This window comes from Monodelphis domestica, chromosome 2 (assembly GCF_027887165.1).
Source record: "Monodelphis domestica isolate mMonDom1 chromosome 2, mMonDom1.pri, whole genome shotgun sequence".
Classification (NCBI taxonomy): Eukaryota; Metazoa; Chordata; class Mammalia; order Didelphimorphia; family Didelphidae; genus Monodelphis; species Monodelphis domestica.
Window position 1 is genome coordinate 234,922,437 of NC_077228.1, and position 27,930 is coordinate 234,950,366.

The 27,930-nt window shown below is 36.0% G+C and overlaps 1 protein-coding gene across 1 annotated transcript in view; it reads right to left on the bottom strand.

The window, feature by feature from the left end:
* The window catches only part of CARD14 (caspase recruitment domain family member 14), a 115,886-nt gene extending 88,324 nt beyond the window's left edge, over positions 1-27,562 (bottom strand). The window contains exon 1 of the mRNA XM_056817372.1: positions 27,463-27,562. The gene's annotated coding sequence lies outside the window, so the exon portion shown is untranslated. The remainder of the gene's footprint in view (positions 1-27,462) is intronic.
* Between the last annotated feature and the right edge of the window lie 368 nt (positions 27,563-27,930).

Consider the following 27,930-nt stretch of genomic DNA (forward strand, 5'->3'; position numbering starts at 1 on the left):
ATTTCCTCCCCTTTCTAGTACTCTCTCTGGTCCTTCCTGTACCATAGTTTTTCTCCTTCCCTGTTCAGCCTTTCTCATTCTATCTCTCTCAGCTGTGTCCTTGATTTACCATTGTTTTTATTTTCCTTCCTCCTATTTTCCTTCTGAGTCTGACTTATGCTTTCTAAAATAGGATAGATTTCTTCTGCCTAGACTGGGCAGGGATTTACCCTGAGGCAAAGGGGCCTAGTAACTTCCCTTTAAAGAAAGAATTGGCAAGGTATCTCTATATATTCTCTTCTTTATGCTCTTCAAGATCTCTTAAAAATTTTAAAATTATTTAATTGTCTAACATAAAAATATATAATCTACCTTTAAATATCTATACATATATGATCTATGGGGTAAGTTATCTGCTTTAAAATTTTAAATCTTTTTCCAAAAAATATAAAGTATTTTATTTTTATAATTAAAATGGTGAATTAAGTTTTTTGATCAAATATATGACATTTAGAATAATTATTCAATTATACAGTGTTAATAGTAACTAAAACCAACCACATTTTGGCCTTTTTAGTAAGTTGTCTTGTAATATATATATATATGTATATATATATATATATATGTAATATGTATATATATGAAAAGCAAAATCATTATTGTTATTGGTCTAAATTAGTGAAATCATTAAGAAAAAATAGTAACAGGGCAACTAGGTGACTCAGTGGATAGAGTCAGGCCTGAAGATGGGGATCCTGAGTTGAAATATGGCCTCCAATACTTCTTAGCTATGTGACCTGGGTAAGTGCCTAGCCTTTACTGCTCTCCTGTGTGAATTTTAAAACTACTCCACCCTACTCAGTGGTACTTTAGAAGATAAAGTTGTAATCTACTGATTGAACAATGAAGGTACTTAGTTCTCACCTTATACTTTAAGCTAAGTCTATTTTTAGTATCCTAATACAAAAAGATGTTAAGTAACTATAAATGTTAAATTAATCAAAAAAAAGGTCAAGTAACTAACAAAAGGTGAACTTAACAAAAAAGTGTTAAGTAACTCAAAAATCTAATCAAAGAAGGTGAGAACTAAAAATATGGGCAGTCCTGGAGAAAGCCTTTGATGTGATTGGTAGATGTGAAAATTTAGAGGAGGAGACACAAAAGTGGAAGGCCTATATATTTAGCTCCCTTGCTATCTCCAAGAAGTTCTTGATTGAGAACACCCTCTTTCCCTGAGAGGTGGATCTGGCTGATCACTTCCTGTGAGCAGCCTGGGCGCCATTTCAATCCTGGAACTCAGCCTGGAGTAGCTCACTCAGTTTCTTGAGACGGGTCTCTGGTGAGTGATAAGACTGACGTCCTTTTCCCCTGGGCTCAGGGAGGCCCCTTTGGCCAAGGCCTTTAACTCCTACCTGGCTCAGCCTGAGCCAGAGCAGTTTAAATTAACTTTTTCCTCTCCCTCTCTCTTCTCCTTAATTCCTTCTCTCTACATTAATTAAAATCACCATAATTTCCAGCTGACTTGGGCGTTTTATTTGGGATTTTCCCTGGTGACCAATTAATTTATATTTTAAGTCAAAACGCTAAAAGTATCCTTTACACCTGCCTTGGAACCAATACTTAGTATTTATTCTAAAACAGAAGGTAAGGGTTTTAAGAAAGTAGTAAAAAAAATACATTTTAAATGACAATTTCCATTTTCCAACAGTTAATTTTTAGCAAAAATCAAGTCAACAAACATTTATTAAACTCCTTCTCTGTGTCAAGCACTATACTAATCACTGGATATACAAAGAAAGGCAAAAAATAATTCCTATTCTCAATGAAGGCATGATCTAACGTAAAGAACAAGCAAACAATTACGTACAAATGATGTGTGTATGTATATATGATATGTACATATATACACACATATATAAAATGTATATACATAAATTTATATGTGCATCTTTGTGTGTATACATGGAAATAGATGGGTATATACAATAAACCTACACACATACATAAATGTATATAACTATACACACTATATGTGTATGTCTATACACATATATTCATATGGTTGTAGATAAACTCCGAGGAAAGCCATCAACATTAAGAAGGAGCAGGAAAGGCTTCTTACAGAAGGTGGGATTTTTGCTGAGACTTGGAAAAAAAACTAGGGAAGCCAGGAGGCAGAGACAAAGAGCAAGAGACTTTCAGACATGGGGATCAGCCAGTGAAAATGCAGAGTTGAGAGGAATATCTTGTAAAAGGAGCAGTAAATAGGCCAATGTTACTGGATCACAGAATATATGGAGGGAAATTAGGCTGGAAAGATAGAAAGGGGTCAGGTTATGCAAAGCTTTTAAAGCAAAACAGGATTTTTATATTTTATCCTGGAAGTAAAGGGGAGCCACTAAAATGTATTGAGAATGGACCATAATGGGGAGAGATTTGGGGCAGAGAGACCATTATGAAGTTTATTGCAATAGTCCAGGCATGAGAGCTTAAGGACCAGGATGGTAATTGTCAGAGGAGAGAAGGGGGTTGAGATGTTGTCAAGGAAGAAGGAAAAGGACATGGCAACTGGATATAAGGGTGGGGGAATAGGGCTGGAGGGAGAAGAACGACCCAGCTTATGAATTTAGGAGACTCAGAGGACAGTAATGCTCTCAACAGTAAGAGGGGAAGTTAGGAAGAAGGGAGGGCTTGGGTATAAAAATAGTGAGTTCAGTTTGGGACATGTTGACTTTCAGATGTCTATGAAACATCCAATTTGAGATATGCAATAGCTAAATGCCAGGAGAGAAATTAGGCCTAATTAAATAAATCTGAGGATCATCTGAATAGAAATGATAATCAAATCTGTGGAAGCTGATGAGATCACTAAGGAAAATTTAAAGTTTCTTAAAACTTAAAACTGCACTAAAGACTCTTGGGAAACTCTGTATAAAAGGAAAAGAGAAAAGGGCCCAAGAAAGGCCCTTAGGGGCAACTATGGTTAGTAGATTCTACCCTGATGAAGATCTAGTAAAGAAGACAGAGTAGAAGAAAACATTATAGAGAAGAGAATATTAATGAGAGTACCAAAGGCTGTACAGAAGTTGGGAAGGATGAGATTGGGAAAATGCCTTTTCAGTTTGGCACTGTGAAGATCACTAATAATGCTGGAGAGAATAAAAACAAATATGGAATAATTCTTTTTTTTTAAAGTTCTCTTTTCAAAATAGATGTTAGATTTCAATTCCTTCTAAAGATGTTTTCAACAGTTTGCTATTCACTTCTGTAGCCTAAGCTTTCTTTTTTACTATTAAAGTCTTCATACAAGTTAGAGAGGTATTTGCTACTTTTTCAGTTTTAGAGTAAGGATAGATAATTTACATCTCTGATGGTGTGCAAAAAAAAAAAGATTCATACAATGATTGTAAGGAAACCATTTAAAGTCACAATAATAACATTATTGAAAGGCATGCTTTGTCACTCTTATTTTTATTTTATTTTATTTTTTAAACCCCTACTTTCCATCTTGGAGTCAATATCCACGGCAGAAGAGTTGTAAGGGCTAGGCAATGGGGGTTAAGTGATTTGCCCAGGGTCACTCAGCTGGGAATTTGTCACTATAAATGGATTAAAAATATCCAGGGCCCTGTTTAAATAATTTTTACACTTGCCTAGAGTATAAGGTAGAATCCATTGCCTCATCTGTAAAATGGGGATAATAATGGCATGTACCTCTCAGGCTTATTATAAGGATCAAATAGATTTGGAAAGTAGTAAGCATGTTAGCCATTCTTATTAGTTATCCAGTTCAGCAGGAGCCTCAGCATAGGCCAAAAAAAAAAAAATCTTTAAAACCAGGTCCCAGGTTTCTTCTCAAGGACTAAAAATATTCCAGTAACAGAACAAATTGTTACAGAAACAAGCATATTCACATCAACATTCCATCACACATCCAACATTCCAAATCCAGAAGACCTTTAAAGCTGGATCTTCTAACTTATGAGAAATCTTATTTAAGGTTTTTATCTCCTCTTTTGAAGTGTTTCTGTAACAATATACCCCAAAACATTTAATAAACATTACATTTTTTCCATAAGGATTTAGTCTTTCATTTGGAAAATATGATGAAAGATTGGCATTTACAAGAACGCAAAAAAGTTCTTAATGGAGTTGCAAATGCACAAGCAGCAAAAATCTAACCCCATTGTTAGACGTCTGCCTATTCCAAGTACTCTTTTTTTAAAAGTATTTTATTTTCCCAATTACATGTAATAACCCTTTCCTTCCATCTTAGAATCAATATTGTGTATTGTTTCAAAGGGGTAGGCAATGAAGGTCAAGTGACTTGTCCAGGGTTACACAGCTAGGAAGTGTCTGAGGTTACATTTGAGCTCAGGACCTCCTGTCACTAGGCCTGGCTCTCAATCCACTGAGTCACCTAGCTGAATCATGTAATAATTTTTAACATAAATTTCCTGAAATTATAATATCCAAATTATCTTCCTCCTTCCTTTCACTCCCCTTTCCTGGAGATGGTAAGCAATTTGATCTTGGTTTTCATGAACTGTCATGCAAGACATACTTCCATATTGGTCATTTCAACCACTCTTTTATGATAATATGCATTGTTACTTTGACCTGCTTTTATTGAGCCCTTTCTGGTTAGCTGTGAGACACCCTTCATTCTAACAATAAAGTCTCTGTCAATGAAAATGAGCTAATAGTTCATTTCAGACCAATATAAGAGTCAGATTTTCCAAGACCTTGTCTCATCTCATTAACTAAGGTGTTCATGTGAGTCATGTTGATACCAGAAAAGATAAACTACAGGTGCTAAACTATAGGCAAGGTAGCACAATCTCCAGTTCTAAGTTCCCACACATCTTTACCATCACTTTGGAATGGGAACCAACAATATCAATTTTATTCACTTTCAACATAGTCCTTCCCCTTACCCAGAAAGTCATCCTTTGTAACAAAAAATTAGACAAAAAGAAAAAAAGTTTAGCAAAACTAACCAAGGTAGCAACTGAGTCTGACTATGCACCATATTCCATACCCAGAGATATTGCCACTACAAAGGAGAGAGGGAGGTGAGCTTTCACAATTCTTCTCTAGGGCTTGGTAATTATAATTACACTTGTGAAAATTTTGATCCAGTAACTTTTCTAGCTTCATTTACCATATGCAGAAACATTTCTCCACTAACCAGTTAATATGAATTCAAGGAGTATGCATTGAATTTTAAAATTAATTCAATATTCTCCCAGGAAAGTTAACATGCTCCAAATAATTGTGCATTTTAAAAACAACAATGACTTCCAGTGCTTCCATTGTTCTCATTTAGTTTTTTTTAGATTTATAAATTTAAAGAAATGAATTGAGGATTATTTGTTTAAGATTTTTTTTAAGGAAAAAAAATCCAAGCTATCAACAGCCATATGAAACAATATGCCAAATCACTAATATTTAGAGAAATGCAAAATAAAGCAACTTGGAAGTTTCGCTTCATGCTTTGGCAAAGAGGAAAAGAAAAAATATTGGAAAGGCTTCAGGAAAATAGGCAAATTAATGAATTGTTGAATCTGTGAATTAGTACAACAGACATTCTAGAGGGCAATTTGGAACTATGTCCCAAAAGTCACTAAACTGTACATATCCTTTGTTCTAGTGATATTACTACTGAACCTATACCCCAAAGTAATAAAAAAGAGGAAAAGGATCTTAAAGGTTCAAAAATATTTATAGTAGTCCTTTTTGTAGTAGCAAAGAATTAATATTTAAGGGAGTACCCATCAACTGAAGAATGCCTAAGCAAATCATGTAAGAGTTAAATCAAGTAAGAGTTAAAATTAGTTTTGGTCAAATTAAGAATTATAAAAAGTTGTGGTCGCTGTTTTATAAAAATTAACTCAAGTCACAGAGCTATTAGTAGCTTTAGACAGCAAAGTAGAGATAGTAAAGAGAGGGAATGTAGAAAGGAGGTAGAAAATGTTGCCTAGCTAAATACCCTATAATTGCCAATCTGTGGGAATCCAGCTCAACTCTGACAAAGGCTCCCTTAGGTCCCAGTCTCCAACCAGAAGAGTGCGAGAGTCTCAGCCTTCAGGTTCCAATATCCAGGTGGAGAGTCTCTTCAGTCCAAAGTCACAAACCCAGAATGCCTCTTTCAGCAAGAGCTACCAGTGTAGAAGTCCTATGCATAATCTCCAATGCAGAGACAGCAAAGAAGCAGAATTCCTCCAACATAGAAGTGCCTGTTCAGCTCTCCAGTCTCACCTTTTATAACCCTTTTCCTCATCACTTCCTGTCTCTCTAGTTTCTACTTCCTTTCACTGTGGGCTGGTCTACCACATCTCAAGAACCAATCATACTTTCTTAATTTGCCTGGCACTTCCTGAGGGGTCAGTGCTTGTGGGATCCACTTCTGGTCTTTGAGGTTGTGAACTTCCTTTTCTAGTAAAATTTTCTTCAAGGGTTTCATTAAGTGTGAAAGGAGGGGCACTCCAAGTTCTTGATTGATTAAGTTAAAATAAACAAAGGAGGATAATTTATACAGGATATTAATATAATGGAATATTATTGTATCATAAGAAATGAAGAAAGAGATAGTTTTAGATAAAAAACTGAGATATTTATGAACTGAAGCAGATTTAAGTAAGCAGAACCAGAAAATTTGTATATAACACTATTGTAAAGGCAAAACAATTTTGAAAAATTTAAGAACTCTGATCAACATGATAACCAACTATGATTCCAAAGGATCAGTGACAAAGCATGCTACTCACTTCCTATCAGAGAGGTGATAGACTTAGAGTGCAAAATGAGATGTATTTTTAGATATAGTCAATACAGAAATTTGTTTTGCTTTACTATATTTGTGACAAAAATTTTGTTGTTTGTTCCCCCAGGATATAGGAATAAGAGGAAAAGAAGGTTGATTTTTGTTCTTTGAAAAAAAAGGATTAATCTCTAAAAAACAGAATTGCCTATTAATATTCTATGACCATTTATCTATTAGGGAGTAGCTTCCATTTTTATATATTCATATCAATTAACTAGATATCTTAGAAATTAAACCTTTTTAGAGAAACTTGATGCAAAGGTTTTTTTTCTCTCTCCAGTTAATTTTTTCACTTCTAACTGCATTAATTTTATTAGTGGAAAACCTTTTTCAATTTTAAGAATTCACAATTATCTATTTTATCTTTCATGGTCACTTCCGTCTCTTGTTCAGTGATGAATTCTCCCCCATCCACAGTTTTAAAACATATCTCTTTTCCTTCTCTAATTTGTTTATAATATGATCTTTTCCATTGAGGTCATGCATTCATTCGAAGCTCATTGTGGTATGTAGTATAAAATGTTATTTAAATCTATTTTTAGCCAAGCTATTTTCTAGGTTAGCTAGTAATTTTGTCATATAAGGAGTTCTAACCTAATTTGTTTGTATCCTTATATTTTTGTTACTATATCCAATTGTTTCTGGGTCATGTGTACCTAACTTATTCCACTAATCAATTTTTCTATTTTTTAACCTGTAATTAATTATCTGGATAATTACAGTTGTGTAGAATAATTTGAGACCCAGTATGGCTAGTTCCTTTTCCTGAATATTTTTTTTATGACTATTTCCCTTGACATTCTTGATCAAATTTTGTTCCTCTAGATGAATTCTGTCATTATTTTGTAAAGTTCTTTGGTAATCCATTGGTAGTTTGATTGGTGTTATAATCAATCTATAAATTAATTAGGAAGTATTGTTACTTTTGTATTATATTAGAACAGTTCAGTCATTAACAATGAATATACCTCCAATTTTCTAGGTCTTTCTTGACTTCTATAGAGTGTTTTATAATTATTTTAATATTATTTCTGTGTTTGTATTGGTAAATGGTAAAATGGTAAATATATATTGATAAAATACATATATTTTATAAATTCTATGGTTATTTTTGAATGAAATGTATTTTTCTATTTCTTCTTTATGTGCTCTGTTGCTAATATACAGAAAAACTGATGGTTTGGGGATAATTAAATATTATGCTACTTAGAAGTTTTTTAAATTAATTTTTAATTGAATCTTGAGGGTTCTCTAATGTAAGAGAGAATTTGCAAGGCATGCATGCAAGAGAGAATTTACATGCATGCAAGACAGAAAGCTGAGGACAGAAGAGCTGTCAGTCAAGTGACAGTTTCTTTGGAATGTTCCTGGGAGAAGCAGCTGGAGCCAAGCCAGCAGCTAAGCCAGGCTGGACTTTTTCTGAGTTAGGTTGAGAGACTTCTGAGCTAGGCTGATGGGCTTTTGGAGCTGGGAGAGAGGTTGTGAACTAAACTTTTGACTGCTTGTGGCTGATGGTGAAGATCCTGAAGCTTTTGCTGACTGACTGCTATTTACCTGGCTGGTTAGAAGAAAAGAAGACATATAGTTGTCCTCATACTTCCCTGACAGACTTTGTGTCACAGTTGTGACAGAACTGCCATTTCCCCAATATCCTCAAAACCAAGGCTCCTTGTATAGACTAGGGAAAACCCCATCCCTCTTACCTCATCCTCTATTCTTATCCCGTCTTCCCCAATAAACCTCCTTACTTGAGAAAGGAAGAGAAGAGAGTATTTCCTCTGAAACCTCATAGTTCACTCTGGGAAAGAGGGGGGAGGGGCAAAAGCTGACAGGCTTTTGAAGAGGGAGGTAAAGGGTAGAGAGTAGGTAAAACCTTGATCCATTAGTTATCCAGTATTGATCAATAGACATCCCCAGGAAGTATTTCTCTATTACAGATTATCTCTGTATTACACTAATTAAACCATCAAATTATCTGAAAAGTGATTATTTTGTTTCTTCTTTGCCTTTGATAATTATGTTCTTTTTTCTTGTCTTATTGCTAAAGTTAGCATTTCTAGAATAATATTAAACATGAATACTAATAATGATTACCAAAAAGACTGGTAATGATTGCTTTACTTCAAATCTTATTGTAAAGACCTCTAGTATTTATCCATTACAAATATATTACTTATACTATAAATATACTTTATATGAATACTAGTTATAATATTAAGGAAATTTTCAATTATTCCTATTATTTACTAATTTAATAGGTATTGCATTTTATTTTTAAAAACCTCTTTCTGTAACTGCTGATATAATTTTATGATTTTTCACAGTATTATAGGAACTTAGATTTAGAGTCAGAAGGTACTTAGAAAACAATTTAGTCCATTCCTCTTACTTTATAGACAAATCAATAGAAGTCAACAGAAACTAAGAGTAGCCAGAGCAAGGCTACTGGGAGCTGTGCCCTTAGGGCACCTACATACATTTTGACAGCTGGCGTTTTAAGTGAAGGTTAGGTGAGTCTGTTTTGATAAATGCATTATGGAGTGATCTCTTCTCACCTAGGAACAACTGTAGTTATTTTGTACCAGTTTCCTGTTCTCTTATTATACAGTGGGAGAAATGCCTTTTAATTGGCTTCTGGGTAGGAATAGAGCATGCAAAAGACTTATGTATCAGAGATGATTAATATATCAGGAGGTTTTTTAAATCATTTTTTTCTTTATTGTTTTTTATTAGAAGGAATAGCTCTCTAAATATATAAAATATATGATAAAATATATGAACATATATTTTAAATGAAAGCAAAATATCTCAATAAAAAACTTAAAAGATAGAAAAAACAAAAAATTATACATACTCAGTATGTATCTTGTATTTACTTATTTATGTATATATTGTTTCCCTCCTAAAGAAGGGACTCTTTCACTTTTCTTAGAATACTAAACTCTCAGCACATTGACTAGTACATAGTGAGTCCTTAATAAATGCCTATTTAAAAATAAAGATTCATGGGGCAGCTAAGTAGCTCAATTGGTCAAGAGCCAGGCCTGCAGATAGGAGGTTCTGGGTGCAAATGTGGCCTCAGATACTTCCTGGATATGTGATCCTAAGCAAGTCACTTAACCACATTTGCTTAGCTCTTAGAATAAGGGTTTTTAAAAAATAAGATAAAAGAATTCAGAAGAAGAAGAAAAAAAAGGAAAGTTCGGAATTCAGAGGTTTTAGGCCTAGAATAGTCTTTAGTCATCATCTGAACCCCAACATCTGAAAAGGAAAACAGGCCAGAGAAGTCAAATAATTTGCCCAAGTTCAGGCAGGTAGCAAGAAACAAACACGGAGTCCAGATTCTCTAATTACAACATCCTTTCCACTAGTTCCACTACAACATCCACTTCCACTTCCTGAAGAAGCTAGTGCTACACCCTATTAAAACAATTAGCTTAATGATCCAGGACAATTCTGAGGGACTTATGAGAAAAGATGCTATCTGTATCCAGAGAAAGAACTGTGGGAGTAGAAACACAGAAGAAAAATAACTGCTTGATCACATGGGTTGATGGGGATAGGATTGGGGATGCAGACTCTAAACGATCACTCTAGTGCAAACATCAATAATATAGAAATAGGTCTTGATCAATGACACATGTAAAACCCAGTGGAACTGAGTATTGGCTACATGAGGGGGGTGGGAGGAGGGAAGAGAAAGAACATGAATCATGTAACCGTGGAAAATTTTTCTTAATCAATTAAATAAAATTTAAAAAATAAAAAATAAAATAATTAGCTTGTTTTAAGTCCAGGGGTAATGTTATGGCCTGAAAGTCCATATGGTTCCCTCCTTTAGAGTTTTAAGAAGTTTATTTTAATTAGGCAAAGAGTTATAAACTTAATCACAATTGCTCTTGGTCCTTAGATTAGGAAAATTCCTAACATTTAGGGGAAAATTTGGCTCTCTTCCTTAGTTTACATTTATTTTTATCTTTAGTTAATGCCTGTCTCCTTTGTGAGTCAAAATTCAGTTTACTTGAAACAGGTTGATGATGAATCCACAGATTACAGTTTCTGCTTATAGACAGGTAACAGGAGGGGAACTTGGGGAAAGAGTAGACCTTTTCTTGAGACTACTTTCATTCTTTGAAATGGTATGTACACTGGTGGCATCTGCTCTAGTCTTCTGAACTGAGATGCCTATATGGCCAATAGCTTTCCTCAGTTTCTTCCTTTTCTGTCACAATTAGGTCCTACCTTCTCTTTCTACTCTCATTGGTTGCTCCTAGGTTGCCAAGTTCTTTTTGGTTCAGCCCTGTAGGACCTTGCTCCTTTTTCTTTGCTTTTAGATCTTCTATCTAATTCTGACAAAACTCCTTCCTTTTAGATAAGTTCTTTTAAACCCTTACTTTTCATCTCAGAATCAATACCATGTATTGGTTTCAAAGCAGAAGAAGAGCAAGGGTTGGGTAATGGGGGTTAAGTGACTTGTTCACAGACACACAGTTGGGAAGTATCGGAGGCCAGAGATGAACCCAGGACCTCCAGGCTCTAGGTCTGGCTCTCAATCCATTGAGCTACCCAGCTGCCCCCTACAAAAGTTCTTTAGGAACTTACCAACTCTCTCATACCATGGCTTTGATTGATTCAAGAAGTACAGTCCTTGTTAAAAATTCCTACTTAAATTTTACTTTGTTTTAAGAGGGGTGGGATAATCAATGAAGCCCCATTATTGGCCAGGCATAGATTAATAATAAATTAGGAAAGTTGGAATAATAGTGAGAAATCAGAAGTTAAGGAAGTGTACTGCCAAAGCTTTGGCTTACTATAGGTTTGTGGCTTAGAGACCTCAGAAAACCATACTAAAGAAATCATTCCACTTAGTGGAAAGTATGTTAGTGAGGGAAAAGATCCCACATGAGTAGGAAGGAATTTTTTGTCTTGGGTGATAATGGAGTCTGAGGGAAGTTTGGTTTGAACCTGAAGTAAAAATAGCATGGAATTAAGAAAATTCTCTTTGAAAATAGTATGGCAGGAAAGAACATAAGCCATGATGGGGCTAGAATTGATCAGATATAAGGACCTAGAACCAAGAACAAATTCCATTTGATCTCTGGAATTTCTTGATCTTATATAAATCTTCAGAAGCTATAAATCAAAAAGAAGATAGCATCTTATCAAAAGATAACTCCCTTTGCTGAGGGTAAGCTCATTTTGTAAAATATTTTGATAACTTTTTCAATGTAATTGATTTCCTTTGTAATCCTCAGTATTTTATTTTATGTATTTTAAAGTATTATTATGAGTAGTCCATAGGTTCCACCAGATTTCTAAAGGAGTTCATAATACTAAAAAGGTTCAGAATCCCTGCTCTAAGACATAGTTGTAAACAATATATTGTTTCTTTTGGTAATGAAATTACAGTTTGGGAGATTTTTTTAGAAAACAAATCTCAAAAACAGATTTCTTAAACTGAAAAAACCTAGAAGTATTGATTATATTTGATTACATGATTACATTTTCTTTATATGCTTGTTTATCTGATAATTTCTTACCCAGTGAATGATGAGTTATAAGCTAAATAAACCTGAAGTATTATGTTTTAATATTTTTTTAAACAACCAACAAGACTTTAAGTGGTGTCAGCTGAACATGAAATTAAAAACATCACATCAGAGCCTGGCATTTGAAATTACCACAATACTGTGGCCATGTTGTTCTATGTGGCCATGTTCTAGAGCTATTTTCTTTTCTAAACCCTTACCTTCTGTCTTAGAATGAATACTAAATATTGGTTCCAAAGCAGCAGAGAGGTCAGGACTAGACAATGGGGATTAAGTGACTTGCTTAGGGACACAAAGCCAAGAAGTATCTGAGACCAAATTTGAACCCAGAACCTACTGTCTCCAGACCTGTCTCTCTATCCATTGAGCCATATAGCAATGGATATATAGCTGCCCCTTCTTCTACAACTTTTTTTTTTTTTTAAACCCTTACCTTCCGTCTTGGAGTCAATACTGTGTATTGGCTCCAAGTCAGAAGAGTGGTAAGGGCTAGGCAATGGGGGTCAAGTGACTTGCCCAGGGTCACACAGCTGGGAAGTATCTGAGGCCAGATTTGAACCTAGGACCTCCTGTCTCTAGGGCTAGCTCTCAATCCACTGAGCTACCCAGCTGCCCCCTTCTACAACTTTTAAAGTGCTTCCAAAGTATACATTATTATTTTCTTTTGGATTTCCTGGATAAAGGCCATTTATTCACTCATCCATGTTCATTAAGCTACTAGATAAAACAATCTTGTTTGCTTTGAACTTCATACATTCTCAGGAGGAAGTCAGGCCTCTAGGAAGAATGTCCAGGGGCCCAGACAATTGCTATTTCCTCTTCAACTAGGAAAGAGCAAATTCCATTTGATCTCTGGAATTACCTGGTCTCATGTAAGCCTTCAAAACATGTGCCAAAAAAGAAGCTAGCATCTTATCAAAAGATAAGTAAAGTCAGAGCTGGAAAGTTGTGGAGACATCATAAATTTTTTAAAAATCTGTTTATCACCCTTGAACCAGTTTTTCATGCACTGGCTGGACATTTTGGGGAAGATGGAAATAACTAATTAATTTAAATGGGAAAATTCAAACCAACATGACCATCCATACAGTTTTATTTCTCTAGAGATCAGTGGAGTAGGCATGGAGTTCTTGATGCTATTTCTGAATTATACTTATTTTTGGAGAATACTTTTTAGAGAATTCTTCCAAGGATTCCAAGAGTTCTAATACTGAATCGAACACTGACTTACTCAAGTGGGGCCGTGGCTAAGTGACTTCTTACCCTGTCTTATTTTTCTCACTTGTACAAGGATAAGAGGCAGTATCATCTAGTAAACAGTAGGACAATTTTTCAATCAGGAAAATCTGGGTCCCAATCCTACCTCTGATAGGTTCTACCTCAGGCATTTCTCAAGACAGGAGTTTTTATTCTGGATTTGTGAACTCACTTTATAAAATGGTTTGGTAACTTTCTTTCAATGTAATTGGTTTCATTCATAATGATCTTTATTTTATATATTTCAAAATATTATTCTGAAAAGTGGTTCAGAGGTTCCACCAAACTTATAAAGGAGTTTGTGACACTAAAAAGATTCAGAATTCCTGCTCTAAGACATAATTATAGACACTATATTGTTTTATATGGTAATGAAATTACAGTTTGGGAGTTTTTAAAGAAAATAACAACAGGGGGTACAGCCTTTCCACCCATGCTGTCCCCATGGGGGAAAAGCCTTTCTCTTCTTGCTATCCTCCCAAGGAACTGCTCCCTATCTTGCTGTTCCGCCTTGCCTCCTGACCATTCTCAACATTACTCCCCAAACTAATAAATTTCTCTTTTTGTTTTTAAGCTAAGTTTTGGAATTGGAAAAAAATTGGCACTAAACAGCTTAAAGAAAAAGCAACTAATTTCTTTTTGTAATGTTGACTGGCCACGTTATATCCTTAGTAAGCAAGAGGCATGGCCTATACATGGCATCCTTTTATCAGAATGAGGTCAAGCCAGATAGGGACTAGCCAACCCAATTAAGACAAAGGGAGAAGCATGCTTGCAGGCCTTTCCTGTTGGGAAGGGATCAAGTCTAAGCAGCCTGAGAGAAAATTCAGTTGGATTTTTTTGTTTGTTTGTTTGTTTTCTCTCATGTTAAATAGATGAGCACCATTAAAAAAAATGACTTTTTGTTACCCTAAATTCTGACACCAGGTGGCAATTGAACATACTGTATAGACCGAAGCTCCTTACATTTCAAATTTATTCCCTCACCAGGCTCCCAGTTCTCCAAAGTCTACTCTTTACTTGGATTTTAAGGCAAGGGCCCACCGAGAAATCCAGGCAAAGATGGGGAAAAGGAAACTGGGAAGCTTATAAATTCACTGATCAGATCTACCTTTTCCTCTGCTGCAGAGAGCCAGAGGGTTGATTCTGAACAGAGAGACAACTGGTGAGAAAGCCCTATTTTGGGGATTTTTAAATGTCTTACACTTTTAAAACTAAGGTTTTTTTCAACTTGTAGAACATCCTATTAATTATCTTCTGTTTTGAGGTAAACAGGGAGAGATAAAAAGACCTGATAAATCTCCTTTCCCTGTCTCCTAGCCAGAAGGAAGTAATGTGTAAATCTATTAGATGTATTTATTGGTATTTTATTTCAAAATTGTGATCATGTATTTATATGGATTTTTAAAATAATTTTAATTTTGTCAGACAGTGAAATTTGTTTGTATAGAAAAGCCATGGATCGGTTTTGTAAAATAGGTTTTAGCAGTATTTAAACTTACCAAAAATGGGTTTTTGTTTAAAATTATCAAATGGTTTTTATCTCAATGGTTTTCATCCCAGTGTATTAAAGTTGGACAAACTTTATTATTACATTTAACTTCTTAGTCTTGAAAATAGATAATCAACCTGCTTGTCAAAAGGCTCGCTTTAAGGTTTGCAGTCCTTAAAAGGTTTCAAATCTCTAAATTTAAAATAGGTCCTGTAATACTAAATGCTTTATGAAATTTTTTAAATGCTATGTGAGTTGCTGTTGAAATATGTATTTTAAGTATTGTTTGGATGTAAACAAGCTCGTTGTAAACCTGACTCTACCATAGATTTTGTTCAATACTCAGTGGTTACCTCAGTTTACCAATTTATACTATGAACTGAAATTTATAACTGATGAGTACTATGCTAAAGATACAGTATTTCAATGATCCTTTAAATCAGAATTCTTTTGGTTACTGATTAGCAATTGAAGTGATACCAATGGAATGTTTGGTTGACTTATGATGGTAAAAGCAAGCCAGAGAAAATAGAGAAGGTATGTTGGTTTTGAATTCAGAAGAAAGAGGGACTTAGATCTAAAGTCCATAAAGCTTGAGTATGCAGATTTGTGAAGAAAGAATGGAAGTTGTGTTCTGCTTTTTAAGCAGAGGGTTTTGAAGGAAGACAGAGACAGAGACAGAGACAGAGAGAGATAAAGAGAGGGAAGGTGAAAGAGAACAGATAGATATTCTGCTCTCATAATTGGATCTTTAACTTAGGGATAATTTCTAGAATTGATATATGTAGTTTTGGAAAATCACAAATAATTCTGGAATTTCTCTGAAAATTCCTTAGAGATATTCCTGACTGATCTTGTCTTAGTTCCTTCACATGGCCTAAGGCCAGGATATGATCTAGCCCTGATTTGTATTTACTGTAGAGCTAACAAATTCAACATTCTTGTTCAGGTTTTATGACTAAATTGTGATAAATTAATTATGGCCAAAATATGTAAGAATAATTGCTATAATGTAGACTCATAGGCTTTAAGGAATCCTTAGAGAAGGCAAATGGTCAGAAAAACTTGTTTGAGGGTATGGAAATTTGTTTCTGGTCTGCTGATAAGCAGACTTTCTCTGAGTTGTAATGGGTGAGACTTGTCCTTTAAAGAAAAAGACTTCTGGGATCTAATGGTGACAAAGTGCACAAAGGAGAGAGAAAGTCCTAGGATAGTTAGAGAAGGCAGCCCAAGGCTCACTTTGGACTGGACTTAACTGACCATCTAGGCTGCTAATCCTTGAGTGAAATAATAATGGCAGTGACAGCCTTGCTTGGTATACAAAGCCACTCACTGTGTCCTTTGTGACTTGGAGATATTTTCCCTTTCTGGGCCTTCTTCCTTCATGATACATGAATTCCCATAATCAGCACATAATACAAATTGGAAAATTAAAGTTTCCATTTCCCCAAACAACCTATTAGGTTAATAATTGAACATTCTCAAACTGTTAGGGAACATACTTTGAGAAGTAGGTGAAGTTTATTAATTGATGGCTTGTATTTGCAGCCTTAATTGAAGTTTGGATCTTGAGCTGAAAAAGCTCTCCTGAATTTTCCCCAGAATCTGGAGTAAAGAAATTCATCTGTAAAATATTGTTACTCAAGTGTTTATAGATGTTATAGTTAATGTGTACTTTGCAAAAGGATATTCTTTAACAGAAACATCACATACCAACTCTGCAAACAACTCAGGAATCCAATTTCCTAAAGGGATCTATTCCAGTCAGAAGATGATTTCTGAAGAAGTCTGTTGGCTAAGATACCCAAATGCAAATGTGTAATGCCAATTGCTAATGTACTGTATTGTATTATTTTCTGTTTCTATCTGGTGTTCTAGTGTTTGCCTTAGTCCTGGTTTCTACACTTCTATCTTAAGCGCTGACTCTCCCCCTGTGACCTGTCTGCCCATCAGGGGAAGCAGTCGCTGGACATATCCTTCACATCTCCAAGCAGATTCCCAGCTACCTAGGACCCAAGCATTCACTGAGGACATGTCCCTAAGACCCTGCACCCACAGCCTTTCCTTCCCTATTATCTTCAACCCCTTTTACTTTAGCTCTTAACTACCTGATCATAACTTTCTTTCCTTAAATTTTGGGTCTTATCCTATGTTGTAAATCATGCATACCCAGACAGCTGGACATATAATTCTCTGATTCAGCTTGGGGAAGCGTTAACCAAAGTGGGTCCCTCTAACTCTTGGATCTGTATGAAGCACCCCCAAAGTAGAGAGAACCCCAGGCTTCTAGCCCAAGGTCTCAATGCTTCTGAGGTATATCCAAGACTTGAGGCCTTAAGGAGATTAGCAACCACTCCAGTTTTGGCTACTCCCCTGTGGGATATGTGGACCTTGTATTTGTAACCTTGTCATCTCTCTAGTTGCTTCTAGGGTAAAAGCACTCATGGGAGTCACCCAGATGCCAGATGCCACCATAACCTTGGCAACCATCCCAGCCTGAAGCTCTGGACATGGCCTACGGTCAATACCTCTCTCTCCTAACATAGGCAGGGAAAACTCTATGCCCATTCTAAGCTCTGAAGAAGTTACAGAATACTGAGACCACCATCCCTTTTCCCTTACATATTAGGAGAGGGGAGAGATGACATGGGCACTGTACCCCCCGAAACCCAGGGGAGCTATTATCAGGGAAACTCCCTTGCTTTGCCTCCTCCTGACTCTTAACCTAGAAACACCCAATGATCCCCCTAGGGTCCTGAGATGTTTATCCTCTTTTGTCATCTGGATTTAAGATGGACAAAGAGATGAATCTTTATGCCTCCAGGCGGATCCCAGTCAGATGACCACCTCACCCCACCAAATGCCTACATTAGAGCCTACATGTAGATCAAAGCTATTTTTCACATTAGTTTATTTATGTTTTTATTTTAAGGTTTTGGTTTTATATGACCAATATGAAGTATATTTTGCATAATAATACATGCATAACTCAGATCAAATTGCTTACCATTGTAAAAATAGACTCGAATCCAGGACTCCAATCCCCAGAATCCTTTGCTCCACTTCCCCAGAATGCTTTGTAATCACACTGAATTCTCGCCTGGGTGAGAACACAGATGATTATTTAAAGGACTTCTCCACCTACTGAGGGGCCTTTTGGACTTCCATTTTGGAGCAGACACTTCTCTTCCATGATGTGAGATTATCTTGTCTAGGCCTCTCTGGCCTAGGCACATGTTTTCTTATCCTGTATTTTCTTTAATCCTTAATCTTTAATAAACCTCATAAAAATATAATACTCCTTGCAGAGAGAAACTAATTTCTACCTGCCTCAGTCTCCCCTAAATTTTCATCTTTACACCATCCCTAGGAAGGTGGAGAAAAGTAAAGGAGGGTGACAATTTGGAAAACTTATTTCTGAAAACGTATGTTAAAATTGTTATTACATGTAATTGGGAAAATAAAATACCTTTTAAAAATAAAGTATATACATCTCACTACAATTGAATCAGAAGGGTAATTATTGTCCAAATGCCCAGACGACCTTAAGAAAAAAAAAAAGTCTGTTTAATTTAAGTGAGTCAAAAGTTAGAGATAAAGATACTGGAGCAGAAGCCAGACATAGGGAAGAACATAGTTCTTTACTTCTTGGAGGAAAAAGAGAACAATGTATTTTTTCTTTTAGCCTACCATTTGTCATGGTATTTAATAGCAGAGATACTCGCTCCAATGGAAATAACCCATATAGTAGCTGGAGAATTAGGTAGAAAGAGTTTTAGGCACAGTTGAGGGAGAAGAGACTCATACCCCAGGCAAAGAATGGCAATCACACCAGGCAGGAAATAACTTCAAGTCATTATCAAGTGAGTGATCCCTGGTAGCAAAGAAGAGAGTTGACCTTGGCCTTAAGAAACAGTTAGCTCTGGTAACAAGAAGCTTTGTAAGAATTTTTATGCAGAAAGAAAGAACACTGAGACCCTAAAGTTGAACTGTCAGTTGCTCTGGCTCCTTGTGTTCTTCAGATGAGTCTCACTAATATTGTACTTAGTTTATGCCTACAATCCCAAAGGGCACTGTATAGGTGATAAAGTCAGATTTATGGCAAAGAATGCTTTGTAGCTACTGCTAATACTATGCTACCTTAGTAAAGGCCTTTCATAAGACCCAGTTGTGTCTATTAGCTAACTGCTAATAAGAAGCAAACTGTAGAGGGATAATGTGTTATTACCAAGGTAATAGACACCCATTCCTCAAATAGGATGTTGCAAATTCATTTACTACAAATTTAGGGACACATAGGTGATGCAGTAGATAGAATGCTTGGCTTGGAGTAAGAAAGACTTGACTTCATTGTCAGTCTCAGACACTTACTACTTGTGTCTCTGGGCAAGTCACTTAACTTCTGTTTGTCTTGGTTTCCTCATCTGAAAAATGGGGACGATAAGAGCACCTGCCTCTCAGGGTTATTGTGAGGACCAAATAAGATATTTGGAAAGCACTTAGCTTTAGTAAGAGCTAATTAATATAATATAATATAATATAATATAATATAATATAATATAATATAATATAATATAATATAATGTAATGTAATGTAATGTAACATAATATAACATAACATAATACAATACAATATAATATATTTTATCTTAAGGTCACCTGGGCATTTGGACAATAATTGCCCTTTTGACTCAATTGTAGTGAGATGTATATACTTTATTTTTTAAAGGTATTTTCTTTTCCCAATTACATGTAATGACAATTTTTAACATACACTTTCAGAAACTATAAGGTCCAAATTATCTCTCTCCTTCACTTCTCTCCCCCTTCCTGGGGATGGTAAGCAATTTGATCTGAGTTATACATGTATTATTAGTCAAAACATACTTTCATATTCCATATATTATATTATAAATATTAAGTATTACTATTGTTCTTATCTAGCTTAGAGAATTTGTGTGAGAAAAGTATCTTGAAAGCTCTGTTTATAATTGTGAGCAGTCCCTGCTTTGCTCTTGTTACTATTGTTGAGTTTCTGCCTTGCTTAAAGGAGGAGAAATGAGCTAGATGATTTTACAGTGTCCAGGGATTCTATTTTCACAAGGCATTTTAAGCAATTCAAAGTAAAGGGACACTAGGGCAGTGGTTTTCATTATACCATTACAGGCTAATCTAGAATCATAGACTATCAGAGTTAGATAACTTTAGATGTTGGAATAGTATTGCCAGAGACTTGCCACATAAGGTGTGCTAAATTTTCTTAAGAGCCTGACCCCACCAAGGGTAGGCTCATTATTGTTTAAGGTTTGATGATACATGATACCATGTATCAATCATTTGTACTACTTTTCTTCCCTCTCTAAAAAATACTATTTATTTGTCATGTAGGATGGCTCTCAGGGAGAGAAAGGGGGAGGAACAATGGGATACAGAAAATAGTAATAAAAACTTATTTTTATAAAGGTATTAAAACCCCTCTCAAGACTCTAGGTGGCTCAGTGATTGAGAGCCAAGCCAAGAGATGGGAGGTCCTGGGTCCAAATCTTGCCTCAGCCACTTTCTTGGTCCTGGGCAAGTTACAACCTTCTATTGCCTAGCCGCTTTTCTGCCGTGGAACCAATACATAGTATTGATTCTAAGATGGAAGGTAAGGATTTTTTTTTAAAAAAAAGACTTATTGACCCTGGGGACCAAAGTTTGAGCCATTTACAAGGTTTCTGGGTCACTCAAAGGTAAAAGAGGTTGTCCCATAAAGATATAATGCCCCTCATACTAAAGAATGTCTCCCTTGCCTTGGGAATTCAAACCCTGCCCTGCTGTCTAAATGTTTCTATATGGAGACAAAGGAGACTATGGAAACCAGTACTATATCCTTGCCAAATATCCCTCTATGCTACTGCTCAGAAAAATCTTAATTTCTAGAGGGGCTACCAGTGTTACATTTTACTCTAATCTAGAACCTGAACTACCAGACCAATCTGATTTAGGTTGGACTTATAGCAGAGATCATGCAATTAATATAATCTATCATCCAATTCTGGAATCCTCTCTGGCCTGCATACCACCTGAGATTCAACAATGCTGCTTAATGGCCTAAGTATACTTGAAAAGCACATGGTTTCCAATCACCAGTGTAATTGATCTGATAAAGGGGTAATGCACTCAAGGTGCAAAATGAACACGAATGTGAAGATTTTGTTTTACTTGACTTTTTTCTTTCAATTTGGAGAAGAGGGGAAAGTGCAAAGAAGAGGGGAGCTAGTGAGAGGCTTCCAGAATTGGAAAAGAAAAAGAGATTTACTTGAGGGTTTTTTTTTCTGTTAAATTGCACAAAATGGAAGAGAAGGAAAGCTAAAAAGAAACATAGACAAGCAGGGCAGCTTTGAAAGCTACATGTCAAATTTATTATGTGTATCAAAGGAAAGTAAGCTTTTTTTGTTGTTTAATCATTTTCAGCCAAGTCCAACTTTGTGACTTTATTTATAGTTTCCTAAGCAAAGATACAGCAGCTATACTTAGGAAAAATCCATGGTTTCATGACAACCTCTTTCTATGTTTTATTTTGCATATGGGAAATATTCATTTTATTTGGTGTTTCTTTAAGTTTAGAAAAGAAAAACACATTGTTTCTAGTAACCCTTGAGCTAACAAAGGTTTTGACTATTGTGGCTCTAGGCTCTCATCCAATTCCATTATATGTTCCCCAAATTTTCTAACCCCCAGCCTAGGCTTGCTTGACAATCCTCTAATCTTCCTGGCATATTACAGCTGTGCTCTCTCCTGGCCTTGCACAACTGAATCTCAGCCAAAGTCCCTGGATTGAACCCTCCTCTCTTCTTGTATCTATAAGATGGACCTTGACAAAGATTGAAGACAACATGCCATACCTCTCTCCCAATAAGTTTAGCTACAAAAAGCAATCAAATTGAGTATTATTACATTAATTCTAATATTTATATTAATATTGTTAATTAATGTTGACATTTATATTAATGTTGATAAGCTGACTTTTATTTTCTACTTTTGTTTCTGGTCTGAATTAATCATCTCCAATTTAATTAATCATCCCTTCACTGGCCTGTCATCATTATACTAATTAATTATGGTTATTTGGTGGGGAGGGAAGATAAGCAGAAGACCAAAAAGGTAATCCATAGCCCCTTCTGTTCCCCTATGAGATCTACTGATCTACTAACCAATTAATTTTGCTTGAAAAACACTACATCAGAAAAAGCAATATTGTTTTGAGGCAACACAAATATGACCTCATTCCAATAAACTCCAGTGGCTCCCTATTTCTTTCAGGATCAAATATAAAGTCCTCTTTGAGATTTAAAGATTTTCACAACCTATACCCTTCCTTCCTTTCCAATCTTCTTATTCTTTATTCCCTTCTCCATATCTAGCCTATTACACTGATCTACTGTGCTCTTCTGGACACTCCATCTCCCATCTTAGTACCATGGAACTCACTATTTTGGAATACACATGCTCCTCACCTTCACCTATTATATTTCTTGGATTTCATCAAATCCTACCTTCTGCAGAAGCCTTCCCATTCACCCCGATTGCTAGTATCTTTCCCTCTGAGAATACCTTTCATTCACTTTGTATATATCTTGTATGTATGTAACTATTTGCATAGAGTCCTCCCTATTATAGTATGAGTTCCATTAGGAAAAGGTTGGTTTCTATGTTCAGTGATTGGCACAATGCCTGGCACATAGTAAGAACTTAATAGATGTTTCTTGCCTGATTGTGACTGATCTATGCAACCTTGGGCAAGTCACAATTTCTCCAAACCTTAGTTTTTTATCTATCAAGATGATATCTAAGTTCCCTTGTAGTTCTAAATCCTATACTTAGGAGACAGGAAAAGAGATAAATAAATTATATGGAAAACATTCCCTCTTTCTCACCCCCATGTAGTTTGTCCAAGGCTGAATCATTGAGGGGCACTCACCAGGCAAAAGTTCAGATTGGTCTAAGCAGAGGCTCCTTGCAGAGGGATGTAGTTCAATGTCCCTTCAGCTAGAATAGCAGAGGCGGCTCCCTTCCCAGTGAAGGTATAGAAGATTCCAGACAGGGGCTGCTGACTCCTTTCTTAATAAGCTGCTCAATGCAGGATGGTGGTAGGTAAACAAATGCTAGAGCACCAGGTGAGTTGCTGGACTCTTCAGTGGTACCATTGTGAATTGACATAGCTAATTCAGATCTTGGGACTTTATTCCAGTTTCAAAGTCCAGTAGCCACAGAACTTTAAGGGACAGAGAGAGAGAGGGAAAAAAATTCTAACCAGGAAATAAGTTGAAAAATCTTTGGACTCATTCAAATTTCTTTGGCTGTAATGACTATAGACTATACAACATGTCATGACGAACTTTCTTTAAAAGCTTTTGGGAAAGAACCAAAACTGTAAATTTATGTGGTACAATTGAAAATTGAAGGGTACAATAGTTTTCTGGCATCTTGGTGTCACTTATTTGAGTTTCAGCATCAAAAAAATTTTTCACCTAGAGGTGATCTAAGCTCTTTTCCAGCTTCTAAATTCTATTAATATACAACTATTAATCTAAGAAATTTAACCATAGAGCCAGCAATATGGCACATAAGACCCATGCCAGTGCCTGATACAATAGTGAAAGAAAGGAAGAAACAGGAAAATGTTAAGAATTTGATGTTTTTGAAGTCTGAAATCTACTTATGGCAATCTGTTTGCATCAGGAGCTGATTACTGGTATCACTTCTGACTGCATAAATGGGAGATGGGGAGTGTATTAGGATGGAAAGAGGTTGCAATCTCTTTCCTTTGGAAAATAATATGTGAACTTTGCTGTGGCCAGAAAATTTATCTAACAGTGGGTCACTTAGCTTAGCTGGGTCCTTAGCCACAGTCCACTATGTTTGATTATAAAAGCTATATTATAATACATAATGACTTCTTTGATGTTCTGATTTTCTTCCTTCTTCTGTCTGTTATCTTTGTTAGTTCTGATCTTTTTCTGACTCTGCCACTCCAAAATTTGACTTGAAGCATTATTTTAAATTTGTTTGGAGGTCCATGCCTGTACTTCATCATCTTGGCTCTGCCTAGCCTCTGGAATAGATTATTGCAACAGTTTCCTACTTGGTCTCTCTACCTTTGGTCTCTCTCCACTGCTGCCAAAGTAATGTGAAGATGGGATTAACTCTCCCCTATTTATTCTTTAGATTTTAGCCACCAGGAATATATACACCCCTACTTAATCCTTAAATTGGGGGGGGGGGAGAGTCTATGTGCTAGTGAGTGACAAGTCAAAAACAATCTACTCCAGGTCTGAGGGAAGTTCCAAGAAAATTTCTTCTCTTTCATTAGTTTCCCCTGGTGGTGCCTGTCTACCAATAGATACTATTAAATATTATCTACTGTGCCTGTCTACCAATAGATACTATTAAATATTATCTACTGCTCTAAGCATTTCTAGTAATCAGAATTTTGCCTCAACCATAAAGAGGGTTAACTAGTGATAGATATAACTAATTATAGCAATTATGCTACCTAAAGCATAAGTCTAAAGACTTAGAGTGATTGTTAATATACTTCTAACTTTTAATCTTAAATTAAATTTGCTTATCAATAATATGGAAATAGGTCTTGATCAATGATACTTGTAAAACCCAGTGGAATTGCTTGTAGGCTCTGGCGGGGCGGGGGGGGGGGGGTAGAGAGGGAAAGAACATGAATCATGTAACCATGGAAAAATTTTCGTAATCAATTAAATAAAAGAAAAAAAAGGAAAAGGAAAAAAATAATTAATTAAAATTGCTTCTACAGAAGAGTAGGTAGCCACAGAACTTAGATGCCTAGACTTAAAAAACATGATAATTATTATAGTAGTGCATATCACTCCCCTACTTAATTGTAAGCTGTCCCTGGATTTAAAAAAAAAAAAAGATTTTTCTACTAGCAGCAGTGCAATGACCCAGGACAATCCAGAGGAACTTATTATGAGAAAGAACGCTATCCACATCCAGAGAAAGAACTGTGGAAACAGAAATGCAGAAGAAAAACATATGATTGATCATGTAGTTCGATATGGTTATGATTAGGGTTTTGATGTTAAAAGATTACTCTACTGCAGATATGAATAACGTAGAAATAGGTTTTGAACAATGATAGACATATAAGCCAGTGGAACTGCTTGCCAGCTTTGGTGGGGGGGAGAGGAAAGAGCAGAGATGGGGGTAGGTAGGGATCATGAATCATGTAACCATGGAAAAGTGTTCTAAATTTTTAAAAAATTAAAAAAAAAAACCCTTTCCAGGTTCAAGACCTTGGTGTCACTCTTAACTCCTCACTATCACTGCCTCCATCCAATATATTGCCAAAATTGTCAATTCTACTTTGCAACATTTCTCATATATTCCCCACATCTCTACTCCGACACTTCATGTCTCAATATATTGCAGTCTCCTGAGGATTGATCTCTTTGCTTAGTCTAACTCTTCCCCTATTTCAGTTTATTTGGTTTCCCTAAAAGGAAAGTCTATGTTACCCCACTACTCAATAAACTCCAGTGCCTCCCTATTACAATACTCCAAAATCAAATATAAAACCTTTTGTTTGTCTTTTAAAATTCTCTTTAATCTGGCCCCTTCTTGCTGCCTTTCCAATATTCTTATACCGTACTCTCCTCCAGTGACTATGAAATCCAGTGGCCTTTTTCCTATAAGGCACTACATCTCCTAACTCCAGGCATTTTTTACCTGGGAGAAATAGATGAAGTTCCCTCCTTCCTTATTTCTACTTCCTGGCTTCTCTAGCTTTCTTCAGCTGTCATCTGAAATTCCACCTTTTGCAAGAAGTCTTTTTTATAATTTCAGTGAAAACTGGGAAAATGTGGAGGAACCAACACAGGTAACAGAGCCAGAAGAAAAATCTATAAAATAACAACAATATTGTAAAGAAAAACAACTTTGAAAAACTTGGAAACTTTGATCAATAAAATGACAAGCCATAATTCCAGAGGACTCATGATTAAACATGCTCCTCACTTCCTGACGGAGAGGTGATAGATTCAGAATGAAGGCTGATATATATTTTTGTGAACATGAACGATGCAGGAATTTCTTTTGCTCCACCTTACATGTTTTAACAGAGGTTTTGTTTTTCTTGATTTCTCAATTGGGGTGGGGTGGGGGAGGTGGTAGGGGTGGGGCAAAGGAGAAGTGGGAAAGAGAGAAGGTGGATTTAAAAAAACCCTTATTTTCTGTGTTAGAATGGATACTAAGTATCTGTTCTAAGGCAGAAGTTGTAAGGGCCAGGCAATTGGGGTTAAATGACTTGCCCAGGGTCACATAGCTAGGAAGTATCTAAGGCTAGATTTGAACCTAGGATCTCCTGTCTTGACTTGGTTCTCTATCCACTGAGTCACCTAGCTGTTCCTGGATTTAAAAAAAAAAAAAGACTATTAAATTTAAAAAAGTGTTTCTCCTGGTTTCCCTCAAAGCTAGCATCTTCTCTCAGAGATTATCTCTAATTTATCTTGTATATGTCATCTGTATATGTTCTTTACGTGTTAGATTAGTTTGTGAGCTACTTGGAGGGAAGGAACTACTGTTTTTGATTTGTTGTTTTGTTTTATTTTATTTTTTACCCCAATGTTTAGCACAATGCCTAGTACACAATAGGAGTTTAATACTTGCTGACTTGAATTGGATCTTGAAAAAATTTCCCTCTCCTGGAAGTTACTGAGAAACTATAAATCAAGTACCTTTAATATGCCAACATTTTCTTTTTGGAGATAGTAAGACAAAAATCAAATTCTTGGCACTTAAATTCTATTCATATATGGCATATACTCACATAAACTTGTACAAAATATATACCAAAAAATCCAAGATAATTTTGCATTGAATCAAGGAAGGTAATAGCAACTAGGAGGATCATTTGAGTAGAGATTTGAAGGAAACTAGGAGTTCTAAGAGGCAGATGAAAGGAGGGAATATACTCCCGGCAAGAGGGAAAAAACTACAAAGGCATGAAGAAGTAACAAAGTTTTGATCTTCATATCAAGGTATTTTTTCACTCATAGAAAGCTAAGACTTTTTTTGAGTAATTCACTCTAACCTGCCTCATAACACCCTCTTAGCAAACCCAGCACCATGATGTTCCCTCTACTTATACACACATAAAGACAAAATAGGATAAGGAGGTTGTCCCCTTTCCCAGAATGCAAACCAGTCATTCCTCTTAGAGGACAATTTCTCACTTAAGAGATCCTGCTATCTCACAGTCCCTGAGAAATACCATTCCACTACCCTTACCTGCATTCTCCCTCTAACCCCAACCATTCCCCTATGACCCTCAGATGCTCTACCTGTTGTCAGAGGCACAGATTCTGGACATTTGTTTTCCTCCTTGCGCTGAAGAAAGGAACATGAATGAGACCCAAGATGACAGTGTTGCCCAGACAGCTGTGGAAAAGCAGGTTTGACAGGCATATCAACTTTGCTTCCAGGGAAGCCGGGCAGAGGCTTTCCTGAAAGAATCCCAAAACACTGCTCAGGATGACTTGTCATCACATGGGCCATGGGAGTTTTTTGGGGGGCTGCTATCTCAAATTGAGGATAATCTTATGAAGGGAACTGTGAGAAAAGGTGGCATTCTGATATGAATGAGACTGGAATAAGTTCTAAGGTCCTTTTGAGTTCAAAATCAAGCATGGGAATAAACAATTGAATGAGCTAAAAATAAATCAGGCAGTTAGGAGTTAAATGATAATATATAAACATTGGTGTTTTCCCAACCTAGTCTAAGAGAATAAGAGTTTTAAATCAGCTTCCTC